Raw genomic sequence first — 20,784 nt, 5'->3', positions numbered from 1 at the left:
GGACAGAGGGGACACCTGGGTGGCTCATTGGGTTAAGCATCTGCCTTTGTCTCAGGTCATGAGCTCAGGCTCCTAGGATCAAGCCCCATGTCAGCCTTCCTGCTCAGCAGGGAGCCTGCTTCTCCCTCTCCCTCTCCCTCTGCCCCTCCCCCTACTCATGCCTGCTCTCTCTCTCTCACTCATGTGCTCTCTCTCTCTCTCTCAAATAAACAATTTTTTAAAAAAAAAGAGAGAGAGAGAGAAAGCAAGCATGACAGAGTCTGAGGTGGAAGTGGTGAAGAGCATTATTCTGAATGTGCACTGATCTGAGGATGTCGCCAGACACAGTTGATACCCAGGGTTTGAATCCAGATTGTATCTCTAACCAGCTAAACATTTGTGGGCAAATCCCTTAGTCACCTGAGCCCAGGTAAAATGAGGACAACTATACTAGGAGTTAGCGTTCCTTGACACTTCTTATGTACCAGGCACAGTGCTAAGCACTTTGCATGTCCAAAGTTAATTAACCTGCCAATTACCCTGTTAGTCGGGTACTATTACGGGCCCCATTTAGAGGCAAGGAATTTAAGGCACAGCGATGGTAATTTGTTCAAGGTCACACAGCTAGAACAGGATGGGCATTCTGGCTCCAGGGCCTACTTGCTTGATTCTATATAGCAGGGACTCAGTGAGACAGTGACTATAAAGCATTTCACCCAGCACCCAGCACGTACTAAGCGCTCAGTAAATGCTAGCTCGCTAGCCTTTGCCTCCCCCTTTTAAGGCCGACAATCTCTGGCTAACCACATGTGCTGTTAAAACTTGACAATATATTTATTTGCCTTATAAAGAATGGAAGAAGAAATCAGCTTGCATAGATTTTATTTCCAAACTATCTATAAATAATAAGTTAAAGAAAACTTGCCTTTCTTATTTAAAGGTCCAATTTAGATTCTTTATCAAAATGATTTAAAATGCCTTTCACTGGGAAACCATATTTCAAAGACTTTATTTATTAGACTTCTTGAAAGTGTGTTTTTAATGCACATTCTGACTTTTTGCCAAACCTCTTCTCTGAAACAGTAAAATTAGAGCCGCCCCCTCTTTAAAGAGTTATATTTATTAGATTTTTACATATTGATACAGTACAATCTATCAAAATAAATCTGAGAATTGCCACATAAATCTTCCACTCTCCCACCATTCTTTACATCCAGAGTCTCGACTGTTATTTCCCTCTGATAAACGTTCAGAGAAGTCTTGGGGCAAGGAACTTCTTTTCACAAGAATCAGACCTGCCATCTTCAAGTGTAAGTTTCCGTCTCATCGCCGTGGCTCCACTTGGGGCCCAAGTGGCTGTGTGTGTTTTATCGGACACTGATAATTAAATGTAATTACCTTTTAAGCCTAAACAGCTGTGAACTCTACAAAATGTGCAGGACTCGTAAGCCAAGTCCTAAACCGGTGTTTGAACCTCTTGGGGAAAACGGCAGAAGAAAGTTACCATTGTGTATCTTTTCCTGCCAGACCCTTCAAAACCTCTCTTCTTTTTTATTTAAATGAAAGACAATGACTTCAAAAGAAGATGCCTATTTCTAAAACACGGGTGGTCGGATTCTGAGTCATTTCAAATAATGCATGTATTACAAAAATCACCAGGGTGATTTTGAACGTGAGACTTTCTTTTCTATAATTCAGAGATCTCTATGGCGATATGTGGTAGACACCAATATGGGTACTCAGGGGCGCTGATATCTATCACATTTGATATATGGGTTACCTGTTTGACAGCGTAGAGGTAAGAAATTCTAGCAAAAAGTAAGATCTCAGGCTTCCCTTTTCCAAGACAGGAACATTATAATCTTCAATGTAATTGAGCATTGTAAGTGCAGGCATTATATCTTCCTTTTCACAGACCCATGAAATAGTCTGTCTTGCATGGGGCTCCAAGTGCACTTACCAAATGATGACAAATTTTAAAAAATGACAACTTTTGTCATCTAATTTGACCCTCCATATTGAGAGGGGAAATAGAGTCTGAGTCCATTTTTGCACTGCCCTGGTTACAGACAATGTTTGTGTCCCCCTCCCCACCCAACGCTCATACGTTGTAGCCTTAACCCATGATGTGATAATATTTCATAGTATTTGCAGATGGGTTTTTTTGAGCAATAGTTAGATCTAAATGAGATCCTGAAGTTGGGACCCTTGTGATGGGGTTAGTGAGTGCCCTTAGAAGAAGAGAGGAAGAGAGAGAGATCTCTCTCTCTCCAGTACATGCACCAAGGAAACACCATGGGGCTAGGGGAGGGCAGCTGGCTGTGTATAAACCAGGAAGGGAGGTCTCACCAGAATCCAACCATTCTGGGACCCTGAACGTGGACTTCCCAGCCTCCAGAACTGTGAGAAATAAATGTCTGTCGTTTAAGCCACTCGGTCTGTGGTGCTTTGTTATAGAAGCCCAAGCCGAGAAAACCATCAAAATCAATGCTCTTTGAAAAATGAAAATAAAGATGTGACAGCATCCATGCCTTGAGGAATGCCCACAGCCTCTCTCTCGCTCTCCTGGTCCAGTGTCCCCTTCCATCTTTCTATCTCTGCCATCTCCGCCAGTCCTGCTCTCCAGATGGCCACATGATGGGGTCCAAACCTCGGAACGCAACATCCCAAACCCTTTCCTCTAGGGCCCTACGGATTTCTCTAGCTGCCTCTCCAGGAGATCACACCTCTAACTGACACCTGCACCTTGGCCTGCCCACCGTCTATTGCTCTTTCATGCCGGAACGGATCCTGGTTTCCCACCGTTTCCAGCCCCACCTGTGCAGCCTAACCTTGACCCCTCTTGATCCAGATGTCTGGTCGATGTGGCTTTTTCTGCAAATCCAGGGTAAACTATGTTCTTCAGGGTAGGTACATATCATCCAATACAAGCAATTGGGAGGGAGGTAGACAGGAGGGACGGGGAGGCCAGGAGGAAAGAATAGAAGGAGGTGGGTTCAGTCAGCGCCGGTTTCCTTTGCGCCTCCAACACATATCACCTGCTGTCTCTACTCACGTGCCCCTTGGGACTTAGAGGGACTCTCTGAACAAGAGACAACAGCAGGGCTATCCCAGGGCTTGGGCACGACTGAGAGATTCTTGCCATTTTGAATACAAGGAAGGGAGGAGGGACCTAACGGTTCTTACGAACCTACTACGCGCTTTAACTACTTTAATATATTCATTTTCTGTTGCAACCCTGAAGGGCAGGTTCAAAACAAAAGAACGCAAAACAAAACCCTTCTTTTAGGGGCACCTGGGTGGCGCAGTCATTAAGCATCTGCCTTCGGCTCAGGGCGTGGTCCCAGCATTCTGGGATCGAGCCCCACATCAGGCTTCTCCACTAGGAGCCTGCTTCTTCCTCTCCCACTCCCCCTGCTTGTGTTCCCTCTCTCACTGGCTGTCTCTCTCTGTCAGATAAATAAATAAAATCTTAAAAAAAAAAAAAAGACCCTTCTTTTACAAGTAAGCAAAAGAAGGCCCAGAAATCTTGGTCACAAAAGAATTTAGACCAGGATTTGAATTCAGACCTTCTTTCATTCAATCAACAGTTTTTGTTGTTGTTGTTTTTGTTTGTTTTTTTAATATGAGTAGCTACCATGAAAACCACTCAGCCAGGCACTGGGGCTCCAGGAATGATATGACCTGATTAGTGTCTTCTAGATGCTTCCAGTGTGGGAGAATGGAGCACACTTGTAAACACAATAAAGCAGCAAAGGATAAACAATATGCAATAAACCATCCCTAGTGTTCACTTGTCTACACTGCCTGAGAACCAATATTCATTGAGCATCTACTGAATGCCAAGTACTGTCTAGTGACTTTCCCGTGTTTACACTTTTAGACCTCGCAGAATTCTATGGGATCGATATTACCTGTATACTATGCATTGTGCAGAAAGGAGTTTAATTAACACGTCCACGTTTCCTCAGCTGGCACGAAGAGGAAAGCTTAAACCACTTTCAGAAGCTCATTCAAAAACAAACTCAGTGTCAGAAGGTTTCATTCACATATATTTTGTATATATCTTATTTATTCACTGAGGCGTGAATGCATTTAAAGAGTCCTGTGGGCAGGGAACTGGGATGGGATTTAGACCCACAAGATCTCAGACACACCCAGTGTCTTCAGTTGCTTTCCAGTTTTGCAGTCATTGGCCATAAGGAGTGGAAGGACACCGAGGAACAAATCCAGCCACCATGAGCCCGTCTCTGCTACAGCAGCTGGGATGAATGTCACTATCTTCTGCTTACACAGCGCTGGGGCTTGGCGACCCTATACATCAGCCCCCAAGAGTATTGGGGTCAGCCATACAGTTCAAGAGATACTAGGAGATACGCTTAGTGGGTCTACATAAGACCCCTTTTAGCACAATTCTGTCCTTCCGAAAAGAGGAGAAAGAGAGAGAGAGAAAGATCGTATTTGTACAAATCTGGGTCTAGAAGTCCTGAAAAGCAGTCAGAGCTGAGGAACAAGAGAAAAAGCAACACTCAGGAGGTAGGGATTTTGACGTTGGTAGCCCTCTGAGAAGCCAACAAGGTCAGGGGGGCAAAACCCAACCAAGAGTGTTCATTCGTTCTGCAAGGCAGTGCTGAAGGGTGCACCATGCGAAGGGAAATGGCCAGATTCACAGGGAGAAAAGAAGCCTTTGGTTTAGTACCTGGCTTTGTATATTATTTTTTTATTTTTTGCCTCTCATCATTTCGCTATTTCTAAGGGCTGATAATTGCATGATTCTGGTATCTCAGTCAGGTCTCTCTCTCTCTCTCTTTCTCTCTCTCTCCCTCTCCCTCTCTCACTGTTAGACAGTAGAATGGATTCTGTGCTGAAAGGTTATAATCAGCTTGGTAATAGAGTATTTCTGATGTATTGTTGTTTTGTTTTACCTTTATTGATTTTCTCCTTATGATTGTCCTACAAATAAAAAAAACCAAACCTATCAATAATAGATTTTTACTTGGAAGTTCTATAGATGCCACTAAAGTAACTATTTCCCTGAGTGGGTGGTTCTGATCATAGCCATCTGTGTCTTCCTTGATTCTTGAGAACAATCCTATCACTGTAGAAAGCATGCCTCAGACCATTTTCCTTTGATTCTGGAGTCAAGGCGAGTGGCTTAACTCTGGGCCTAGCTGGGTTTAAGAGTTTCTGACTTGGAGACTATTTATAAGGCCTGGTGTGATAGGGAAAAAAAAACTTGCACCAGCCTATGGACGGTGTTCTTCCCATACCATACAGCAGATACTGTGAGCCTCTGGGATGAGGAATCAGGGGTTTGCTTTCCATTCAAACGCTCCCCAGAGTTCCATAACACATGGTACCAAAGAGTTATTGCTAGCAAGTTCTCTTCACTACTAACGCAAGCCAGATCTCCAGAAGGAAAATTAGTCTTATCCTTAAAATACAGTTTTGAAACTAAATTTGCCCTCATGGTAGCCTATAACATGGCCCCCAATGGTCCCTGTTCCCTGGTATCCACAATCTGGTGTAAACGCTTCCCTTGAGTATGTGCCGGATCTAGTGACTAACTTCTAATGAATAGCACGTGATGAAGGCAATGAGATGTCACTCATACAAGACTATCGGTATTCCCGTGGCTAGAGGTAGACACCATCGGTTCCTCACAGGTGGCTAGCCAGGAACTGGGGGCTTCACGTTGATCACAATGGCAGCTTGCTTCCCGGAGAGAGAGCAAACCAAGCGAGAAAGATAACACATCAAAGATAGAAGCCACAGTCTTTTTATAACCTAACATTAGAAGTAACATCCATCAGTCCTGCCACGGGCTATGCGTCAGAAACCTGACATTAAGTGGAGCCCAACTCAAAGCAAAGGAAAAGCTGCACTTTCTGAAGGCAGCAACGTCAAAGAATTTATGGACCTCAACATTACCCTAGCCCCAATCTAACTGGCTTAGCAGGAAATCCTTCCATTATTCGGGCCATATTTGCTCTTCCATGTTCACTTCGGAATCCATGGAACTTACTTGGTTCTATTGAAAGAGGAGAAAAGCCTCTAATCTGTAACACTAGCCTGGACATTGAAGCAGAAGAGGTAATGTCCTAGACTTAGCATGTCTCTTCTCAGTAGATGGGGTCTTCTTTGCCCACAGTGGTCAAACAAAGATTTTACACCCTGCACTTGTGTTCTTGGTTCATTTCAAGCCGTGCCCCATTCACAAATACTGTCATTTCAAAGCCACTGCAGGTTGGTCCACAAAGCATCCCTCTGCACTGGAGTAAGAAGTCCAGAAAACAGTCAGGTGTACTCAGAAATTACTGATCACCCTGGTTATACACTCACATTCTTATCCGATTTCCTCAATGAGTTAGCTAATCAAAACCTCCATCCTGTTAGATCTCAGAAACCCCCGACCCCACCCCTTACGTTTCTTCAACCAAAATAGAAACTTGGGAGTTATTGTCTTTTCGTTCTTCTCTACTTCTTTAAGACCTCTCCAAGAAAGGTCAAGTGCACACAGTGTCTATTTCAAAGGCTTTAAAATTCTATCTCAAAGGGCAATTCAGCCAATTATTATTTTAAAGTATACCCTTTCTTAGAGAAATATCAGTCTGTATAGATTTTCCTCTGAGAAATGCAAATGTGGGGGAAGACTTCTTCTCTGACCTTGAAATTTTTTGAATCATTTTATAGTATTTTTAAACATTTTATTTTTTAGGTAATCTCTACACCCAACACGGGGCTTGAACTTATAACCCTGAGATCAAGAGTCGCATACTCTACCAACTGAGTCAGCCAGGCATCCTAAAACTTTTTGAGTCATTTTGAAATAAAGGGTAAGACATATGGTTTGTGAATCCAGGGTTACTAGTCTTGGTTTGCAGCAGCTGACCCGAATTTGGTGAACTTGAACTTTCCTATGGGCAGCCGCTTCATTCAGATATGGTCATGTCTGAGCCTCAGACCCAGGATTTCTGTGGTTGACCCTTTATAGGTTAGTTTAGGACTCTCCTTTGACCCATTAGGGAAGCACATTCAGAAATATAGTACTCAGGCTTTGAGCAGAGGGAGGGTATTTTTCTAAGGATGGATCATTGTATAAGGAGACCAGAAATGGGCCCAAAAGTTAACATCTATGATGCTATGCTAATGTCAGTGACAAATACGACAGTCGTATTTGGTCGATATGCTGAACTACTCCCTCGGTCACCTTTCTCACGCAAATGCACACACTGGCTGATTATGTCATCATCCCTACTGTATTTTTTAACCTGCAACTTACTAGCTTTAAACTGCCTAAAAGAAGCCCCCAAATTATATTATAAACAACTGAGCAAAAGTGCTCAAGCCACTTAAAGTGTGTGAGCCTAATACGTTTCTAGCGACTTTAAGGAATAACTGAAGCAAACGTACTAGAACTGGACTTACTACTTTTTCATAATGGGATGGACTAAATTACCCGTTATACAGGAATCACACATGAAAGCCTTCCTCTACATCAAGTGATAGATCAAAGGAAGGGAAGATGAGTGGTCTACAGGCATGAACCACACCTCCCGAATTCTGAGACCCGGAGTGAGCAGTCTGCATTTTAACTACCTCTCCTTGACACGAAACAGTCTTCACGTGTCTCCCACTGAGGAAAGTCAGGTAGGCTCAGCTACAAAGATTTTCCTCCTTTGCCCCCCCCCCTTTCCTTTACCATTCCATCGGAAGGATGACAGGTCCCTGACTGGGCTCAGGTGAATCTAATTTAAAATCTGGACTTGGCGCGTCCCTCCCATCTGAGCTTTGCAGGGAGGGCATCTGTCAGCCTCACAGCGTGGGTCCCTGGCATATTTACGGCTTCAGTGACGGCCTGCTCATTCCCACCACAGCTGCAGTCACTCCCTTGTCCCACCCCCATCTGCATGGAAACTACCCAACCAGATATTCTGACTTCCAGTGACAGATGAAAGCACGCTGTGTCCTCTTGTCATCCCGCTGCCCTCATCCCCTCGTTTCCAAGAGTACTGAGGGGCCATCAAAGTGTCATTCCAACAATCAGCCTGCAGTTGTGCTACGAGTTTATCAATATTCTAAAGAAACCACTCGTTCATTCCCTCACTCGTTCTACAGACATGACCAAGGGTCTCCTATGGGCCAGTCACACTCTTGGTCACTGAAATACAATTACAAACACGCCCCCCCAACCGTGACCTCATGGAGTTCACTTTTCTCCTGCCTTCCATATGGGTAGCTTTTTGGCCCGTGTTTATTAATTTCCGAGAAGTGGATGCAAAATGACAGCCAGGTCTCTGCTGAGGAATTCTTTTGCAGATTTCCGAGGCCTAACCTACTGCAGGACTTGCCCAGGGTACACACATCACCCCTGAGACAGGAAGGTGTAGTTGAACCATCAAGGGCCTTGGATTAGAAGCTAAGAGAGGCATCGGGCACATGGCCCATTGGACACGTCTTCAAGGCCCAGTTATATGTCAGCCCAAGGCCCACGACTCTGGACACAAAGACAAACCAGTCACACAGGCTCAGTTCTCAGAGGACTGACAGTCTAGGTAGTACAGGAGTGGGGAGAACAGATAAACAATTAAAAAACATTCCTAGGAGGTGCCTGGGTGTCTCAGTGGGTTAAGCATCTGACTCTTGATTTCCACTCAGGTCGTGATCTCAGGGTTGTGGGGTCAAGCCCCATGTTGGGCTCTGTGCTCAGCACAGAGTCTGCTTGTCCTTCTCTCTCTGCTCCTCCCCCACGTGCTCTCTCTCTCTGTCTCTCAAATAGATAAATAAAAACCTAAACAAAAAAAAAAAAAAAAAGGAAGAAGAAGACATTGCTAGATGAGGTTGTGCCGGTAACAATAAATTCTGTTAAAATAATGAAGAAAGGAAAGGAAGTTTGGCAGCTGGGCTCAGCTCTTTACCCCTTTGCCTTCAGTTTCCTCATATAAAAAATGGGCATGATTCTGGATAATCCTCAAGGTACCTTCCCCTGCACCTAGAACGCAGAGCCCAATCTGAACCAACTGCCCAACTCCACCCATCTACCTCTTTTCTGCACTTCTCCGAATGCTTCAACCTGCCCACGTGTCTGACCACTCTGCTCCCAGCCATGACCGCTCACATTTGGGGAGCACTCAGAAGTTACCAAGAGCTTTTTCACATTTAATATGCATAAAGATCTGGTCCGATGTTGTTCTTTCCTTTTAATGGGTAAAAACATCCAAGGCTGGGGGAAGTGAAAGAATTTGATGACGATCTGAGCAGAAATAAGAAATTAAGCTGAATTTAAAATGAGGCCTTCTACCTCCAAATTCCACACCTGTGTAGATTACTGATCAGGACAGAGCTGAGGAGGGAGGAAGCAAGAGCCCTGGTGCTTGGTCCCTGGATGACAGTGGGCGTCAGCCACAGAGTTCGATTCCTGGATTAAGACTTAACTCTTAATCACTTTTAATACATGCACATTTCTCTTTTTTATTTATTAATAAATGTTATAAAGAATAATTAATAGACACCTCAAAAGCAAAGGGCCCCAGAGGGCCCCACAAAGGCAGTAGGACCCAGCCTTCCAGCAAGCGAGCCTGTCCTGTCCTCAGAGCGTGACTTCTCCCCCAGCTACTCCCTCTAACACCAGGTGCCCTGCCCGGTGACCACTTCTGGACAGGAGCCTCTGAGAGCCTACAGAGACAAAGGCCAGGAGATAGAGGTGAGCCTGAGTTTAACGATCCGAGGTTTGCTCCCCACACAGGATCAATCCAAACCGCAGTCCTCAGGAGATTGTCAAGCCAGTTCTTCTTATTTTACCCCTAATCCAAGTTCACAGATATAAGATCACAAGTTCCTCTTTGGGATTCTCAAATCAATAGACACTGCATGATGAACATTTATTAATGAATAGAAAAGAGAGAATGTGCACTTATTAAAAGAGATTAAGAGTTAAGTCTTTTTTAAAACTAATTAATTTATTTGAGAGAGAGAGGGAGAAGGAGCAGGGAGAGGGGCAGAGAGAAAGGGACATGGGGCTCCATCCTGGGACTCCAGGATCATGACCTGAGCCAACGACAGATGCTTAACCAACTGAGACACTTGGTACCCCAAGAGTTGAGTCTTAATAATACAGCTAACTACTAGATAGCCAGAGAAAGGCATAGGTTTTTTTTTTCTTTGTTCTGTTCCCCTTGAATCAAGTTGACTTCAATGTTTTTTACATACCCACTGGGCAGCTCACACCGACATCCCAATATCTCAAGCTCATCCACTTCGTCAACATAATCTTCATGCCCGTGTTGGGAGTTTTGTCTTATTCTCTCCATTTCATGGAGGAGGCACCTGGCTACTTCCCGAGGTCTCAGAGCTGCCGTAACGGCTGAGCGTGAATGCAGGTCTGTCTGTTCGCCAAGCTCACACCCTTCAAAGCCGCATCCCTGTGGCAATAATCCGCTCTGTTCTTAGGCCACAGGTGGCAAAGCAGAAAGTAACCTTCTCGTAGGGACTTGCAAAGCACCAATAACTACCCTTGTCTTCTCACCGCATGGAAAATGTTTCTCCTACCTGGCTGTGAATCTGACTTAAAGCATGAACAGCTTAAAACAGAGGAGAATACCCATCACCAGCCTATTAAGGAGGGCACGTATTGCATGGTGCACTGGGTGTTATACGCAACCAGTGAATCATGGAACATTACATCAAAAACGAGGGATGTACTGTATGGTGACTAACATAACATAATAAACAATTACTATAAAAATAAATAAAATGGGGATAATAAAAAAAGACAGAGGGGAATAAACACATTTAATTCATTGTTATCTTTTATTTGCCTTTTCTTCTAAGGAGTCAGGTTACTGTCCATCTACTTTGAGAGCCCTAACTAATGGAGCAGGAGCACAAGTGGGGTTTTAGAAATAATGCCTCCAGAAAAAGGTAGTCCCCTGAGAAGCTAGGTCAGGACACGAGGCAGCGTGTGACCCACTATTTTCACAGTGAGCTGTGTGTCTTGGGGCTGGTGCCTGCAATGGAGTCCCTTGCACGCTGACTCTGGGTTGGATCTATGATGTGCAGTAATGGGGATAATGGGCCAAAGGCCTCCTCGGGCCAATGCTGGGCCTACTTCCTCTCCTGGAGTAGCTGCTTTTGGGAGTTGTGGCGAGCCCCCCTAAGAAGTTATGCCCATCTCCTAAGCCCCAGCACCTGTGAATGCAACTTTATCTGCAAAAAGTATCTTTGTAGATGTCATTCAGCCAAAGGTCTTGAGATAAAATCACCTGGGATTATCTGGGGAGCCCAAAATCCAACGACAGTGTCCTTATAAGAGAAAAGCAGAGGGAGATTTAAGACACAGAAAAGGAGAAGCCCACATGGAGACAGAGGCAGACAATGGAGAGAGAGAGCCACAAGCTTATGAATGTTTGAAGCCACCAGATGCTAGAAGAGCCTGCCCCAGGGTTCTCCCCAAGAGCCTCTGGAGGGAGCATGGCCTTGTCTACGCCTTGATTCCAACTTCTGGCCTCCAGAACTGCGAGAGAATAAATTTCTGTCATTTTTAAGCCATCCAGTTTGCAATGATTTATTATGGAAGTCCCAGAAAACTCAGACTGGGGTCTTCAAAGTCTGTGTAAAAAGTGTGGTTGTCCTGTCAGGAAGGCCACATGGAAAGACCATGTGGAGAGAAGAGGCCCTGAGGCTTTCCTGTGAAGGGGAGAGGCCCAGGCTCCTGGTCAAGGCACCATGACTCTATTCCCAGTCACTGTGTGACTACAACCCCATGAGAGGCCGCCAGCAAGGTCAGCAGATCTGCTCAGCTCAGCTCACTGAGCCATGGGAAATGGTAAATGGCTGTCATGTTAAGCCTCTGAGTTTGGGGAGATGTTTTGTGTAGTAACAGACCACTTAAAAGGAAACCAGGGGGCAAGTCAGGCCAAGGGAGGTCTGAGGACCCTGAACACTGAAAATAAAGCATCACAATGGGAGGGAAAAGGTCATCCGGGAACAAGGGGAAGCAAAATCACATTGACCACAATGTTGCAATCTTAACCTGGACTGTGGGATCGAAATCAGCCCGTCAAACACTGAGTCCTCAGCCAGAGATAACACAGAAAAGTGTTATCGAAGAGACAATAACCTTAGCGCTTTGGTAGGTGATGAAGACGGGCCAAGTAAAAGTGAACACATGGTGATACACGTGTGTTGGGGTCCTAATGTCACCATAACAAATCGCCACCAACTCAGAGACTGAAAGCAATGAAGACGTATTTGCCTATCATTTTGGAGGTCTGAAGACCAAAATTCGTCTTAGAGAAAGCTGAAACTCAAGGTGTTGGCAGGGCTGGTTCCCTCTGCAGGCTCTAGATGGTCTCCTTCTCCTCACCTTCTCCAGCTTCTAGATGCCACCTACATTCCTTGGCCCATGGCCTCTTCCTCCACCTTCAGAGCACATCACTCCAACCTCTGATATTGTCCTTGCCTCTTCTGTCTTGGACTCTGACTCTATCCAATCACATCGGCATGGCCCTTGTTGCCATGGAAGGTCACCCATTCATAGGTTCTGAGAACTTGGGTGTGGGCATCTTTATGGGTCCATGAGGCTACTTTACATTTAATGAGCATTGACTCTGTATTAAGCACTGAGCTCTTACTATCCTGCTTAATCTTCATGGCAGACCTCTGAGAGAAGTACTACCATTTCCCCCCTTTAAAGGGGAAGCTGAGGTTCAGCAAAGTGAGCATACACCCAGGTTTACGCAGCACGCAAGAGTCTAAGCCAGGATTCCCATCAGGGTGCCTAATCCCAGGACCTGTGCTCTCACTCTCTGCACACCGTGCTCTCTCCCCAAGGACCAGCAGAGGAATCAGCAGCAGCCAGTCCAGTTCTAATGCTCCCATTTTCCAGAGACCCAGAGATGTAAAGTGATCTAATGTGCCAGCAAGAGGCAAACAAATCCCATTTTATTCAGTCACTCACAAATATTTGCTGAGGTCCTACTAAGTGCCAGACGGTGGGGATTCCACAGTGAATAAAACAGAGTCCTTGCATTCCAGTAGAGAAGATGGACCACGTGTAAATAAGTGATGACAATTTCTAGCATCCTCCACGGATGAGTGTCATAAAGAAAAATAAACCCAGACAAGAGGATGAACGGTGGTAAGGCAATTTAGGAAAAGTAGTCGGGACCCTTCTGATGAAGGGAAATTTGAACAGAGACCAGATGACCCGATCCCAGCTTTAATGCACAATGCTCAGTCTTCCTCCCTCTAAAACACAAAATACAAAAGGAAAAAGCAAAGTCTTTCTCTGGAGGAATATGAGTACTGAAGTATGTGCATCTGGGCTAAACAAAGCTACAATGGTAAGAGCATGCAATTAGATCTTAGTCGAGGGTGCTTGGCTGGATCTGGTCATTAACAGCCAGGGAACGGACACCACGTTATCGTACTGGAGAACAGAGCTCTCCTCCCACACAATGAAACGTCACTCTTGTTTTTCCACTTGTGCAGAGTGTAAGTCATACAAAATGGTATTTCTTTCACTGTGAAGCCTTTCGTTAGTTCCCACCAGCTCCCCAGCTCTGCAAGAGACTTCAAGTGGGAGGAAATAGCACATAAAAGAGAGCCCCCAACCCAGTTGAGGAGCGTTGCTGGCTTGTTGTGTCCCAGAATTGCCCACAAAATCTGAGCTGCCTGGGATTGGAAGGTCTTGAGACAGAGGGTGGGACTTGATTTGGGTTCTCAAGTAGCTAACGTGGTCTCCACGTGGGGTCACTGCAGAAATGGCCCAGTGTGTCTGGGACAGAGAAAGGAGATCAATCTGGCCATCTCAAGCACACCATGGTGGAGTCACAAGTGGGCCCCTCCTTGTGTGGAGCCTTGAGCAGCATCAGGATAGGAATGGTGCTGTGACAACAGCAGAGTTTTCTGAAGAACAATCTAGAAGTAGAATGGATGGAAAGGGGAGAAAAAGTAATTGAGGGACCACTTAGAGACAAAAGCTCTAATGGAAACTGGGAAAGGAAGCCACGGAGACAACCTGTTGGAAGAAGGGATTGTGGTTTTTTTGTTTTTTTGTTTTTTTTAAGATTTTATTTATTTATTTGATAGAGATAGAGACAGCCAGCGAGAGAGGGAACACAAGCAGGGGGAGTGGGAGAGGAAGAAGCAGGCTCTCAGCAGAGGAGCCTGATGTGGGGCTCGATCCCAGAACGCCAGGATCACGCCCTGAGCCGAAGGCAGACGCTTAACAACTGAGCCACCCAGGCGCCCGGGATTGTGGTTTTATAATGAATCTACTAGACTATGTGGATCAGTTTCCTAGCATCCCCTCTCTCGTATACGTCTTGTTGGGGTGGACCACAATGGAGATTTAGGGCCTACTTGGAAGGCGCCAAGGAAGGAGCAGACATTTTACAGCTCATAAATTGTTGTTGACCTGCTGACTTACCTCCTTTGTGTGAAGCAGTGGCTGGGCCCCTAAGCGCTCTATCTGTTCCCGGAGATTTCTTTAGCTACTCCAGCTCCTGGGTATGGTTTACGTCTTCAGCTCCACAATGAAGGGTTCCAGGTTCCAAGAACTGATTTCCTTTCATCTTCTAGTTTATTCTTGTTGTCCCACACTACATCCATCTTCCCTGCCTGACTGTATGCCCTGGGAGCTTGGGACTCCAGCATCAGATATAAAGATAACAGCACAACAGCCTTACAGAAAGTTACAGCAGTTAACCGGCTCCCACAACTACGCAGCGTCAAACCCTTGTAACAGATAGATGCTTAACCCTCACTGATACAGAAAGACAATGAGATAGGATGTTGAAGCCTCTGGTGATCTTAATGATTAATAATAGTGAAATCAGGGGAGCCTGGGTGGCTCAATCGGTTAAGCACCCAACTCTTGATTTCAGCTCAGGTACTGATCTCAGGGTCATGAGATCGAGCCCCGCATGGGGCTCCACACTAAGCGTGGAGCCTACTTAGGTTCTCTCTCTCCCACTCCCTTTGCCCCTCCCCTCTCTCTCTTTAAATAAATAAATAAATATAATAGTAAAACCAATAACTGACATTCATTGAAAACTTCCTATTTTTCTAGTGCTCATACAAGGTATTTTAGAAAATCTCACTAATCCTCGTGAGAACCCTAGACATAGCTCCTGCCACCTTCAGCTTTCAGCAGGACATCATCTGGTAGTTTCCAAATCTAGAAACTTACAGCACTTGATTCAAAGCTGTGTCCATCTGACCCTGCGGCACTGGCCACTAATACATTCTGTCTCTACCGTATTGGGGAGGGAGGAACCAAGGCTTGCTAATTTAGAGTCTGGCGATAGAAGAATCAGGGTGCCCTGGGCAGAAACAGGCCCCACCAATAAAAGGGGTTAGTGAAGCATTAGAGGAAGGGTAGGGAAGGGAAGAATGGAGGTGAAAGTTATTTGGGACATGTTGTAGGTCAGATAATGCAAAAAAAACTTGATACGAATGTTCAGGTTAGAAATGACATGCTTATTTTGTTTCAGGGAGAATGTTGGACTGGTTTTGTACTTGTCGGTAAGTGTGTCGTCTCACAACCAATCTGCCTGTGGATGGGAAATCACATGGAAAATTGCCAACGGAGGTATCATTTTCAGTCTTCCCACTGGGGGTGGGAAGAACCGTTTCACATCCCTGGTGGGAAAGAAAACAAAACATTTCCCTGCGGTGATCACCACCTTCGAAGTTGCTCGTAAGAGAATAGGCCCAAGCTAGAGAAAGATTTTGGGGCCCCTGGGGTAGGGGGAAGATAGTAATTCCAGGGGCAGAAAAGGACCAGGAGGAGCACAGGCAGCCTGTAAACTCTGGGTAACCTGGTCGAAACTAGAAACCAGACAGGATCCAGGAGCTGGAAGTCTCTTGATGGCCAGGTGATATGGCTTATAAAGAAAGAGGCCAAGAGGCCAGACCATGGGAAATGAAATGGGCTAGTGGCGGGTCAAGGAGCAGGAGAAGCAGTAAAAGTTGAGTGATTTCTTGTGTGATTAAGGGTTTATTTGGTGTTATCTGAAGTTGGAGGGAAATCCGATAGGGGAGCCCGGTTTCTAGGCCTCTATACATGCCTCCCCCGTTTGATAGAAAAAAACAGCTCACAAGTTGTATATGGAGATTATTATTTTAACCTCTTGATCTCCCCCCTCCAAAAAACAAAAAGCCTCCGTTTCCGATTGCTATCCGAAATACGTGGTGATTTGGGGAACTGTGCTTCTGAAATCTCAGAAAAGTATAGATAACGGATCGGTGTTGCTGCCTTGATATCAAGCAAAAACAATCACTTGCCACGGAACCATTCTCAGATAAAGTTCTTTTTATAAAGTCATCTGAGGAGTTGAAATCTAAAACTTCTTTCATGTTCTAATTTTCCTTTTTTCAATAATCACACACATACTGCAAAATCAACACCCCCCCCCCGCCCCTGGTAGAACATGTTTGAATTGGTAATTTCATTAACGTGAGAAAGAGACTTTGTTTTAAAAGTAGACAAATGTGCCAATAATACCTTAGATGCTAACTAATTGAATTTAAATTTAAAAAAATGGAAAAAACATAAAATCCAAAGTATAAAAAATAGATAAATGTGAGAGAATGATTTCATGCAGGAAGGTAGAGTGAGTTTAGCTGCTTATTCGTACTGTAATAAAAAGCTATAATCCTCCTCCCCACTGAATATGGGTGTTGCTGTCATTTCTCAATAGATTTGCACTTTTTCTATGTTTTCGGATTTTTAAAAAACATCGATTGAAAAGCCTCAACACTGGCTCTTTTAATTTACATCTGAAAAGCTGTACCTTGTTTTAGATCATTAAGAGAATTTTTGAATAATGCATGCTAGAATGTTAATGTCCATACCAGCATTGATAAGTAATCACAATTCTTTTTTACATCACAGAAGAGATTCATAAACTTTTAAGCCTATTTTCACAAACTCCTTTCCATATATAGCTAACTTAAAGGATTATTGAAATCTTTCCCCCATTATCTTCCAAAATCAAGATAAGAAAGTGCAATTTCATAGATTTCCAAAATCCTATAGACCAAAATATTTCTGTCTCTGAAACAAGACCAACAAAAATTTGAGCAGAGAAACCTAACACAGTCATAAAATGCACAGTGGAATAGAAGCTAGTATCCTCTACTTCCGTGCATTCAAAGGATGGCCTCAAGGCTGAGCAAAGAAAACAAAACTGATACTTTAAAAAAAAAAAAAATCTGAGTGCTCCTAATGCATTTGGGAGCAGGTGTCGAGGCGGCCAAACGGAACTTTGGGGTCACCGGGAAGGAATGTCAAAGCTGAGTTATTAAGTTTAAGTAGAAAATACGGCCTCAAAGTTTAGCTTCGAACGAATTAAGGATGTGCCAAAGGAATGAGTGAAATATTTTCTCTCCGAGTCACGGGGTTCGCAGGTTGGGATCCAGCATCTGGGGCTTATTACATGTGCTTTAGGTGACAGGTGGCTTCAGGAAATGGAGCCCTCGTAGAGCTTTTAAAATATTTTCCTGAGAAGGGTAAATAATTTGATGCCTTGCTGGTTTCCCTTCTGCGGGCTGTTTGAAATACAAAAACACATCTTAAGCCACATCAAAGCTGTTTCATGTGCAGGCAAAGACAAACATCCCCAACGCTGACACTTGGCCACATCGGTTTCACTCCTGGCATTTTGAAATCTGTTCCGTACACAACTGGGGGAGATCAGTTACCAAACCCTATTGTTGTATTTATACAACTAATATTTATCGGTCGTCTTTTTAATACTTGATTTTCATGAGCCTGAAAACTTTTATTGCCCAATTAGTTCCTAGGGATAGCCACAGATGTGCAGCCAGAGAAAATAACCTCAGCTTTGGCACCAAAAATAACACGATGAGAAATCATTTCAACTTTACAAATAAAAGAAATGCTCTCTTGAGCGCTTGCCAAGTCAACGGTCATTTCGCTGAGATCAAAGACGACGGATGATTTATTCATAAGTGTTTTCCTTTGCCTTCGTTTTTATTTTTTAACTGTCTTTTGTTGTTGCTGTAGGTTTTAGTCTTTTACTTCTGCCTGCATTTTGTTCAAAACTGTGTGTATTTTGATGTTATGTACCATCGAGGGGTCCCACTTTGCCCTGGGAGACGCTCCTCACTGAAAGTTACTCAGAAATGGCTAACACCATGTATTAAATTCTAAATAGTCATTCCCAATCTAGAATCACGGTATTATAAAGATGTTATATTTAGTATTAAAATTCAACTAAAATCCATTTGATTATTTTAGTTTTAACATTATACCCTAACACACACAGTTCTTAAGTTTACGACCGTGTGGATATTTACACAGAGATGGCCCCCAGTACCGCCACCATTTCCTTCCAGGTAGAGGACAATTCCAGCAGCCTAAAAGTAAATAGCCACGAGATGTTTTAACTTACTTTTAAGGGACATTTTTCTTTTTAATAAAAAGTGACATTAGGAAAGAGTTCTAAAAAGAATCTTTTCCATAGGATTGGTCAACTTTTTTTTTTTCGTTTCACTCATTCCTGCAGACTATTCTTTTTGGCAATACCGTCATTCTTCTTCATTTCAGAATACACAGAGAGATCGGGGATAGCTAGCTAGTCAGGTACATGTATCTTAGCTAGTAAGTGCAGTTCCCCGTTCTTCTGACTCACGCCGCTGGAAGGTCATTCCTTCCATACACCCAGCCAGGGGGAAAGGGCTCCCTCAGCACGACCCCCAACTCTTCCCGTGGGGTTCCCTGAACGGCAACCCAGCCCGAACTCCCATAGTCTGAGATGCTTTGTACAGAACCTGTAATTAACATTGGCCTCCAAGCACGTGGGCTCCAATGACCGGTTCCCCAGCTCAACCAGGCACATGCCCAATTTTCAACAAAGGCTAAAATAAGTGATGGGCCAAAAAACAATTGTAATCTCATATGGCATTTGAATAAAAGAGAAATCACGTAAGAGAGTGTGAAAAGAGAGCAAGAGAAGCTGTTTTTCTTCTGTAATTCGGAAATAAGATCATTATTCGGTGTCCTAGAGTCACACCAGATTAAGTTCCTTGCCCTGAACACTAATTTCCTGGGTTTGTTTGGCTTTTGGGGGGTGGGGAGGGGGGTTGGTTTGGTTTTTGTGTGTGTTTGTTTTTTGTTTTGTCTTCTTTGAGTGTCTCCAATGCATTCTAAGTTTACAGGTTTTTAAATTGGGACTTGGACAAACTGACAGGAAGCCCATTTGTTTTTGTAAATTCCGAATATTTCTTCTGGATCTTCAAATATGGTATTATAAAGATGCTTATTACAATTCAACTAAACCAATTTGATTATTTTAATACTATTACACTAGCGAATTTATGTCCCTGTCGTGTTAGAACTGCATGATTTTCCACCGTATCTGCATACGGAGCTTCTTGATAGAGTGGAGTCATTTACAAAGGTTTTGGTTGTTTTTTTTTTTAAGATTTTATTTATTTATTTGATAGAGGGAGAGAGAGAGAGAGAGAGAGAGAGCGAGAGAGGGAACACAAGCAGGGGGAGTGGGAGAGGGAGAAGCAGGCTTCCTGTAGAGCAGGGAGCCCAGTACGGGACTCGATCCCTGGACCCTGGGATCATGACCTGAGCCGAAGGCAGACACTTAACAACTGAGCCACCCAGGCGCCCCTACAAAGGTTTTATAGTATGCACATGTACATTTTTTTTTAAACTGAGATTCTTGAGAACAGGTTTTCTTCATTTTAGTGCACGATCATTTGCATGCAGTTCTGGACAGACACTAGGTACTTTAATAAATATTGGTGGGGGTCAGAGATGGCCAGAATTGTGATGGCTTTTGGAGGTCCCCTAAACCAGAGATTTTCAAATTCAAGTACTTGGACCTGTTGCATCCAAATCACCCACGACAGTTTAAGGATACAGATTCCTGGGCCTTTCCACCAGAGAGGATAATTTAATAGGCCTTGATTGGCGCCTAGGAATCTCAAAATTTTTAATTATCCACATCATTTCCACCTGCCACCATGTTAAGAATTACTGATCAGGTTCAACCCTACCTAATGCAAAAATGGATTTGATTTGCCTTTCAGAAGATAAAACCCTAAACGTATCCACAAATTAGACTCTTTAAACCTTAGAAGGGAATGTGCCCTCAGAAGTTATTGTGTCAATTCCCTTTCTTTTGTACCCAAAGAAAAATCTTTTTATAATTTCTCAAAGTTAGGAAACTGGTGAGCTGCAAAGTCAAGAACAGGACTTAGACCTCAGCACCATTGCTTCTCCAGTGGATCCTGCTGAAAACCAGCCTTCAGCCTCTCACATTCTTACCACGTATGGGATCTTCTCAGGGACCATGGATAAGATCCCCCCGCCTGTGGCTTCTCCCAAATGATTTCCTTGTTTTCTAAATAGCATGCACTGTGATTCCCGTGAATATATAGCTATATAGTCAGGAACTCAGATCAGCATTTGAGCTAAAGTAGATGTAAAATACTAAATACTGATACCAATAAGGGGTTTTGTTAAATTCAAAAACATCATGTAATGAAATAGGCTACACCTATGGACACAGTTAAATAAACGTTAAATAATGCTCTTTACAATTGCTTGGTCACCAAAGGAAGTCTGTGTATTCATATAGAAGAAAAAGGAATAGCAGGGCTGAAGAAATGCTTATTGGAAATTAGAAATTTCCAAGGATTCCAGAGCAATGTAGAAGAAACCCAGGGGAAGATTTATCGATGTTTCTTCAAAACAGGCCCCTGGAGAAGAACCCCTGGTCCCCACAGTTTTCCTACCTGCTCTAGAATGGGTCCTGA

Source organism: Ursus arctos, unplaced genomic scaffold (assembly GCF_023065955.2).
Source record: "Ursus arctos isolate Adak ecotype North America unplaced genomic scaffold, UrsArc2.0 scaffold_28, whole genome shotgun sequence".
NCBI classification, from domain to species: Eukaryota; Metazoa; Chordata; class Mammalia; order Carnivora; family Ursidae; genus Ursus; species Ursus arctos.
The sequence above is the reverse complement of the archived record's forward strand: the minus strand, read 5'-3'. Positions refer to the sequence as shown.